Source organism: Peromyscus eremicus, chromosome 15 (assembly GCF_949786415.1).
Source record: "Peromyscus eremicus chromosome 15, PerEre_H2_v1, whole genome shotgun sequence".
NCBI classification, from domain to species: Eukaryota; Metazoa; Chordata; class Mammalia; order Rodentia; family Cricetidae; genus Peromyscus; species Peromyscus eremicus.
Genome location: NC_081431.1, coordinates 23,260,466 through 23,270,034, shown reverse-complemented (window position 1 = coordinate 23,270,034; position 9,569 = coordinate 23,260,466).

The following is a 9,569-nucleotide window of genomic DNA, read 5'->3' as shown; positions in this document are numbered from 1 at the left end:
TATTTCCAAAAATGCACCAAATTTACTCTTCCATCAGCAATATATTATTGATCGAATTAATCCGTATTCTCTCAAATATTCGGTGTCATCAGGCTTCATTATTTTTCCCAATTAAATGCTCTTGATTTGCATGTCTCTAGTTCTTAATGAGACCAAATATCTCTGTGTGTCATTTCCTTTGCTCCAGAGATTGAATAGCTCTTCATGTGTTAACTGGATGTGTTTCTTTTTCCTCTAAACACTCATTCATATCTGCAAATTTTTCTGTTAGATTGTCTTTTCCTCTTGGTCTTATTAGCTGATTAATAGAAATTCTTTATAAATTAATATTACTTGCTATTGATCTGTTGATATGTGTGTTAAAACATACTTTCTCATTATATCTTAATTTTATTGATGGTTTTGAGGTTTGAGGCATAGAAATTCTTAGTGTTAAAGATTCCTTTTAGTGTTTTACAATTAGCACAGGGTTAGGAAATAAAGATGTTACAGTTTGTGTTATTTGCTTTTTTTGAGGCAGGTTTTTATGATATAGCCAATTCTTATCCTCTCAAATACTTGGTATCATCAGACTTTATTATTTTTGCCAGTTAAATGCTTTTGATTTGCATTTCTCTAATTTTTAGTGAGACTGAATATATCTTCGTGTGTGTGTGTGTGTGTGTGTGTGTGTGTGTGTGTGTGTATGTGTGTGTAGTATATACATATATGTTACCTTTAGGCTAGCCTGGAACTTGCTATGTGGACTAGGCTGGCCTCGAACTCACAGAGATCTACTTGCCTTTGTGCCTTTAGTGCTAGGATTATGCCGAATATTTTCTATGCACAAGGTCTTCTTAAAAAAAAAAAAAAAAAGATTTCTTTCTTTCTTTATTATGTATACAGTGTTCTGCCTGCATGTATGCCTGTAGGCCAGAAGAGGGCACCAGATCTTATTATAGATAGTTGTGAGTTACCATGTGATTGCTGAGACTTGAACTTCTAGTACTTCCAGAAGAGCAGCAAGTGCTCTTAACCTCTGAGCCATCTCTCCAGCCCATGTACAAGATCTTTTTTTTTTTTTTTTTTTTTTAAATCACCTGGCCAGGTGATGATGGTACACATCTTTAATCCTAATACTCCAGAGGCAAAGGCAGGTGGATTTCTGTGAGTTTGAGGCCATCCTGGTGTACAGAAGTGAGTTCCAGGACAGCCAAGGCTACAGAGAGAAACCCTGTCTCAAAAAAAAAAAAAAAAGGAATAAGAAGAGAAAGAAGAGGAGGAGGAGGAGGAGGAGGAGGAGGAGGAGGAGGAGGAGGAAGAAAAATCACCTAGCTCTTTTGTGAATACTTTTGCTTTATCACTGTAAATTCCACGTACTTTGATAACCCAGAGAGGTAAGTTTGGATAAATCTCTTGGCAACAAATACACCAAATAGGTTTAAAGAAACTTTGCAATACTCTTAAAATTATAGAGTAGAGAAGGAGGATGAGAAAGTCAGCTTTCTCCCTTCCCCCCTCAGATTATCTTGAAAAGTCAAGAAAGCAGGAGGTTCCAATGTGCATAAAGTGGAGGAAAGATCTAGGTACGAGAAGTAGAGATGATGATTGATACATTTGGGGAAGGGAATAGGACTCAAGACTTAAACGTTGGGTTTATATAGGCTGGGAAGGAATCTCAGAATTTAAATATGTGGAAGCAAAAAAAAAAAAAAATCTCTGATCGGGATTTGTAAGTCCGAAACAATGCTTTGAGGGCATCGGCTGGGAGAAGGCATGCATTCTTTCTTGTGCACACCAGCCTTTCTTGCACAGTCCATCCAACTGTCAAAGTGCATGCGTTGTTGCTCTGCCCGGAAGGGAAGGCAGGAAGGAAGGTGGAGAGTGGAGCAAGGGGAGGCAACAGTCCTGGGTCCTCTAGCCTAGCAAGAAGAAAGCTCACAGGTATGCTTAAGGTCCACAATCCAAGGCAGCTGGAAGGACAAGATGCACCAGAAAACACAGAGAACTGCTCATCTAAGTGTAGGAAGGTGGGAGACGAGCAAGGACGGGAAAGGAAAAGAGGAACTCAGTGGGGGAAGGAAGTTAGAGCTAGTCTCTTAATCTTGTGTGGGTGTATAAACACAACCTGCAAAGTATGTGTAGCAGCACACAAAATCTGTCAGTTCTGTTACGGATTCTACAAGATAAAGAAAAACAAACAAAAACATGAAAGAGTAGAAACTTCCAGGACGCAGCTGTGTAGTCTAAAATCAATTTCATTTATGGTCAGCTATGAATGTCCATCATAAAAATGATTTAACTTGATGGGTTTTAGCTGATGATGATACTGAACTCTGGTCACATGTATGTGTTTTTAGAGGTTCTGGGGAGTTACAGTGGTAAAAACTAAAGGCAACATGGGCTTATACAAATTACTTTATTATTAAAATTTCAGTTTGTTCTGTTATACTTAGAACTTTCAAACTAGCTACAATTTATAAATCAGGCAATAAGATATCCAGAAGCCATTGTGTGTGGTATATTTGTGTGTATTTGAAAACATTTTGGTATATTAATATGTCAAACCTCAGAATATAAATACTTCAGAATATAACTTATTACTAAATCAAATTAGAGTCCATAAAGTATAGTAAAAGTACAAATGTATAAGACAATTACATTTTTTGTTTAGTGTGTGTGTGTGTGTGTGTGTGTATACATACATACCAAGGCAAGTGAATTTATACATACATACCAAGTGAAGGTCGTAATACAACTTGGTGGTTTCTGGAATCAAACTCAGATCACCAGTCTTGGAGGCAGGGGTCTTTACCTCAAGAGCCATCTCTCTAGCTACTTAATTATCTTTAATTTGTACAAGGCACTTTATTGATACATTCTTCTTGACATTTGACGAAGGTCTTTCACTTTTGTATGATTCGAACATGCAGCCATTCATTCCATTTTCACCCCATGTTGCTAGTGCCAGGGATGGAGCTTCAGTTATGTGTTTTTGGGGCTGTTTCTTCACTAAAGCTGGGAGTAGCAAGTTTCCCATGTTAAAATTCTAAGATGAGCCATGTTGTGAACGACACTTTGTACTTCCCATATAGGCTCAGGTGTGGGTGCTCCAGGCTATTTACTGCCCCATGTATTGTTTGAAGAGGCTCCATCTTATGAGACCTTCCTTATGAGACTGCTGCGTTCCTCACCTTTAACCTGAAGTTGAAGGTCGCCATAAGCAGGGAACAAATACTAATGGGTTAATTTGTAAGGATCGAGTGAAGTCCTGAGTGAATGTATGTTGTTACTATGGACCCAGCCATGCCAAGGATCCTGATATCTCAGCACTATGTGACTAGCACAGTCTTCTCCAGGTGAGGCTCAGAGGGATGGCAAAGCCTTTCTCAAGTCGGAGTGTGAATGCTGACCATGTGCAGAAACGGTCCACTGCAGCTTTCAGCCTCAACCTAATGTTTACAGCTTGTTGCTCTCCCACAGACTGCTCCTATTGAGATTAGCAAAACCAGTCTCCTTGTCCAGCTGTATATAATAATCCTACCTCTGTTTATCTGTATGTAATAACTATTTATCTGTATGTAATAACCCCACGTCCTGGTCAATTGTATGCAAAATCTCTACCTCCCTGTTCAACTCTATAATAAACATGCTAAGCTTCAGGGGTGCTGAGGCTTCCCTAGCAGAGAGCCTAGCCCACATAGCCCCAGCTTTTCCTCATAGCTCCTAGCCAGGGTGCTGGGACCTAAGCCCTGAAAGTATGTGGCAGGCTAAGTCTTCTTTTCTTCTGAGATGAATACACACACACACACACACACACACACACACACACACACACACACACGGAGAAGCACTTTTGTAGCCCTCTTGAGAAACAGAGAACTAAAAAAGAATAGCTGCTTGTTAAAAGTTTAGTCATGATGCTGAGGTTTGGGTGTGGTTTGTATGTGTCCCCTCAAAGATTCATATTTCTGGAGCACAGTGTACTGAGAGGTGATTGGGCCAATAGAAGGAAGGGTCTTAGGTTATGTGGGGAAAGTACATACAGAGAGGATTAAAGTACATCTTACTGACTGAGTATAGTGGCTTGTACCTGTAATACCAGCACTTGGGAAGCTGAGGCAGGATGAGCACTGTGGGTTTGACATCAGCTGGGCTACATAATAAATTCCAGATTATACAGAATAAAATCCCGTCTCAAAAAAACCCAATACAAAACAAAAAGAACAAATGAGAACAATATTGGAAAAACAGTTACTTCTCATGGGACCTCTGAACTGTTACCAGAATGTGTCTGACTCTCTGGCTTTCTGCTCAATGATGCGATTCCTTATTCCCATGAGCTTCCTGCCGTTGTGATATCCTGACATTCAAACAGAACACAGACAGTATTGAGACTTCTAGAAATAAAGACAATGAGTTTTCTTTTAGTGTTTGTGTCACAGTATTTATTTGTTTGATTCTTTAAAAACTGGCTAAAGTCACCTGTAAAACCAGGAAGGTCTTTTTTGAAAGACTCATCTTTAACTGCCTGAATAATTTTTTCTTTTGAGATGTACAGGAAAGGATTAACATTGCTCAAAGAAAGGCCTAGCCTTTCCCCTTGCCTTTAGGAGGTAATTTCTAAGCCTTGGAATATCGCTGACTAAGAGTGTCTTCATTTACCACGACCTTGGACTATGACAGATAGTCTGTGCCAACAAAATGATTTACTGTGGAGGACTTGGTCTACTTAATATCAGATCAGCCTCTGAAGGGGTCAGAGAGTAAGGTCAGCTGTGTACATGATGAGCCTATATATATGTGACCAAGTACAAAAGTCTAGACACACAGCTCACAAGCTTTCCTGGTGACAATACTCCATACATATTGTCACATACAATTTCTAGAAGTAAGTTCGTTTTTTTTTAAATCATTCCTGTCATTTATTTATTTTATATTGTTTAATGACTTTAAAATCAGTAACTTTAATTATGTATTAAATCATATTGTTATTGAGAAGGCATTTGGTTGAACATCATTTTGGGGACAACTTTGTCCATATGTACAATGTACTGTAGCCATGTTTTGAGACACAAGCTCTGTCTGCTTAGCTGTCTGTGGACCAGAAGCTCTGTTCATTGTCACTTTGGGCCTCCCCTGGACCTTGCACTAAGTTCCTTTTCCCTTGTTTCATTTTTGTCTGTATTTTTATTTGCACTACGAACCAGATGAAAGTAGCTTTTAATGAATTCTTTGAGTTTTTCTACAGAATTAACAAACTTCAAGGTCGTCTTGAGGCTCCCAAGTTTGCGAAGTGTCTTAGAGGTAGGTTGTCTTGGGGAGTGGCATTTATGAGGATGACCCAACTCACTGCAAAGTAGTGAAAGCATAATTTGGGAAGAGGAAGGGTGAAAGTGTAGAGCTGGAGGACCTTTGACCTCATGTTGGCTGCTGATTTTCAAAACCCTTGTTTGAGCCTCTGTCCCAGACTGTCAGAGACCTGGAGAAGCCTCTGAGTTTACATGAATTTTGTAGGGTCTTGAATCTTTATGAGAAAGTGGCTAACCTACCAGAAGTTCTGCATCCCAGAATGTGGCAAGGTAACATATAACAAGCCGTCACGAGGGGAAAGACTCTGATGAGTAGCTTACCTCTGTATTTCATTCATCCCTTCAGCACCGAATCATCTTTAACCACCTGAAAAGAAGGCTCTAGAAATGCTTATCTAATGGGTACATTTATGTTGAAAATCTCAGGACTGGACAGGACAGTGTGTAAAAAGAAATAGCAATGATATGTGGTAGTACTTGTTAGGAGCATAAGATAGAAAGATGCATATGGCACTTCTTCCAATTCGGTTTCCAGGAGGTGATAGGTCTTCCATGGCTTTGAAGAAGAGGATAGGGCTCATACTGGAGTCAGAATTAGTGAAGCAGATTTTCCTGTCTTGAGACAATGCCTTGCTTATATTGCCCTCCCTGCCTGTTACTCAATGAGTCCCAAGCAGGGCTCTGATTCAAGGCAATGTCCCACCTCTTCCTCAGAGTGAAGCAGCTTTTAAATTCACTGTTGTTCATTATTTATTTCCAAAAGCTAGACCTTGTCTTCCATCTGTTACATCAGGAAATTTACTCTGTTGTTGTTTGTTTTGGTTGTTTTTGTTTTTTGAGACAGGGTTTCACTGTGTAACTCTGGCTATCCTGGACCTCACTCTGTAGACCTTGACTCACAAAGATCCGCCTGCCTCTGCCTCCTGAGTACTGGGATTAAAGGCGTGCGCCACCACTGTGCAGCTGTTGCATTACATCTTGAACACTACTTCTCAAAGTCAAGGGTGCTGGTAGGCAGCTGTGAGGGAGCTCTAGGGGTTGAGGGCTGCATCTTAAGAAGAGATAAAGTAGAGGAGTGGGAACAACCATTTCATTAACAGGAAAAAGCAAAGCAGGCTGTTGATAAAGAAGCAAAACCTTGCCGGGAGGTGGTGGCGCACGCCTTTAATCCCAGCACTCGGGAGGCAGAGCCAGGCGGATCTCTGTGAGTTCGAGGCCAGCCTAGGCTACCAAGTGAGTTCCAGGAAAAGGCACAAAGATACACAGAGAAACCTTGTCTTGAAAAACAAACAAACAAGCCGGGCGGTGGTGGCGCACGCCTTTAATCCCAGCACTCGGGAGGCAGAGGCAGGCGGATCTCTGTGAGTTCAAGGCCAGCCTGGGCTACCAAGCGAGTTCCAGGAAAAGGCGCAAAGCTACACAGAGAAACCCTGTCTTGAAAAAAACAAAAAAAAAAAAAACAAACAAAACAAACAAACAAACAAAAAGAAGCAAAACCTCACCGAAGTCTGTTTAGGTTGTTGAAACACCGAACATTGGGTAGCTCAGACATTTGTCTCTCATAGTTTTGAAAGCTGGGCAATCCAAGATCTGCATAAGCAGGTTCTAGAAAGGCATTTTGGGGTTATGCAGACTTCTAACATTTTTTGTCTTCTCATGGTAGAAAGAATGGGAAATGAGCAGGATTCTTGAAGCCTGTGGGGTCTCCTGACCCTGATTTTTAAATAAGAACATTAATTCTATTCAGGAGAGCTCTGTTCTCAAAATTTGATCACTTCCTTAACACTCCACTTTCTAATACCAATATATTGTGATCAGATTTCAAGATATGAATTAGAAGGGTGAGACACAAACATTCATATTTATTTATTATTAACTTAAAAGTTCAACATACAAAGTAATGAGTTTGTTATGGCATTTAAAAATATTTATTTTATGTATGTAAGTGCTCTATATGAGTGCTCTATCTGCATGTATGCCTTTACTCCAGAAAACAACATCAGATCCCACTAGAAATGGTTGTGAGCCACCATGTGGTTGATTGGAATTGAACTCAGGACCTCTGGAAGAGCAGCCAGTGCTCTTAACTACCAAGCCATCTCTCCATCTCCCCTATTATGGCATTTTTAGACATGTGTGCACCAGAGTTTTATATACATGCTCTTAGGGATAGCTATTAATTTGATTCTGAAAACTGTCTTGAAGGATATTCAAGTATTGCTGATCTTTAAGAAAAAACACACACACACATTTATTTATTTGTGTGTGTGCGTGTGTGTATGTGTGTGTGTGTGTGTGTGCTCACCCACATTTTGGGTACTTGTGGAGGTCAAAGGTGGAGTCAATTTTCTTTTTATTGTGTGGATCTTAGGGATCACACTCAGGTCATCAGGCTTGAGGGCAAGTACCTTAACCTACTGAGCCATCTCTCCCACCCACGTACTGTTAATCTTAGGACTCAGAAAGCAATTTGCTCAGCGTCACACAGGTTGTAAGTTGATGAGCTGGAGTTCAAGTCCAGATGTTTGACTCCAAATTGATCGTCTTGTCCAGAGCATCCATGCTGCCTCCACGGTTAGGCAAGGGTGTCATCGACGTCATCTTGCTCAGTTTTGGTCAGTCTAGAAATAGCTCTTAGGATAGATAAAGAGGACAGATTTGGAGGGAACCGAAAGCATTTGTTGCTAAGGGGGAAAGCAGAAGAAAGAAAGAGGCATAAACTCTGGGTATAGCTTTGAAGTAAATACCACTGCCTCCATCCTTCCCTGGAGTTCAAAGGAATTTTTGCTGCCTGCTGTTCTATGGCATGGAATCCAGCTGTGGATGGGGTAGGGCAACACAAATGGGCTCACATCCTTTCTCGGGGGAAGGTGAAAGGAGGAATTACAATTTGCACGTGCTGAACATTTGGTGTCATGACTTCCTAGGCTTGTTAGATGCTTCCCAGCAACTCTAAACTTTATGTCTCTTCCTAAGTCCCCCTGTGCATTCATTTCCTTCAACCACTTACTCAAGGTTCTTCTTCTCAGACCACCCTACCCTTAAATTCCTTCCCACTTCTGCTTCTGCTTCCACGGTGTGTGCTGGTTTGGGGAAATCTGGGATAATGGCTGTTTGTTTCTCTCCACACTGCAAGTAGATCTGAGGACAAAGGACACAGGCTTGAGGCAGAACAAGGGCTAAGGCTTTGCAGCTGGTTTTGTGAGTCACTGTGCACTCTGAGCACCCGCCCACTGGAGGCAGCTTAGCTTGTGGGAACGGTTAGACACAGTCTAGGGACTGGGGCTTTCTCAGTGGCCTTGTCAGCTCACAGCAGAAGTGAACAGCCTTGAGTTGAGGAAATTGTGGCTGGACAGGCGCAAAGGTAGTTCTGCTCCATGTTCACGTTCTACTGACTAAGCTGCTGAGCCTATTCACATCTGAGCACCGAAGAAGAGAGGGGGTCACTTGGCCTGCTCCGTCTGGTGGGGATGTTGGGGCAAGCCGTCCTCCTTACCCTCTTCCTGTTCCTCAGGGGTCACCAGGGTTACGGTAAGGATTCCTGGTTGGTGTGGGATGGGGCCTGGCATGGACTCACCAGTGCATGCGTGTGTCCGGGAGATCAGAACTTGGAGCCTCTGATTATGCCGTCTACGTGGTCACCTGGAATGCAGGGAGTAAGAGGAAAGATTGGAGGAGGTGGTCCAGGTCCGGTAGTCTGTGTGAAGTGTGGAAAGCCAGAGTGACGTGTGCTCTCGGCTTCACATCCAGTTTTCACTCTCTGGGAGCAGATTCATCACCAGCCATGGGCTTTCTTTTATCCTGTTTGCCCAAACACCACCTTGTTAATGTTGCCTTCCCCACTGAGTGTCAGCAATTCCCCATCTTTCACTCTACATAATATTCTCTGTTTTCCTATCTCCATTTTACATATCACAGCGCTTACCTATATTATTTTCTGCCCCATAGTGTCTTCTTCAGCCCACTAGAATGTAAGGTCCTAGAGACCAGGACTTAAATATTTTCGCTTCATTGCTGTATCCTCAGCATCCAGAATGGTCTCTGGCACAAGTAGACCTTCAATACATATTTATTTTCATACTCATACCCTCCTCTGTTCCCATCTGCCCCCTGAATCTGTTTTGAGCAGCTCTGTATTAAGCCAGGTGCTAAACATTGAGGACCATGCTTGAATAAACCCTTGACACATATGTGTGCGAGCTCCTACACGCTGTCAGCATGGTGCCATGCCTGATAGAACAGGTGCTCAAGGTATGTTTGTTGAGTGAGTAAACACAT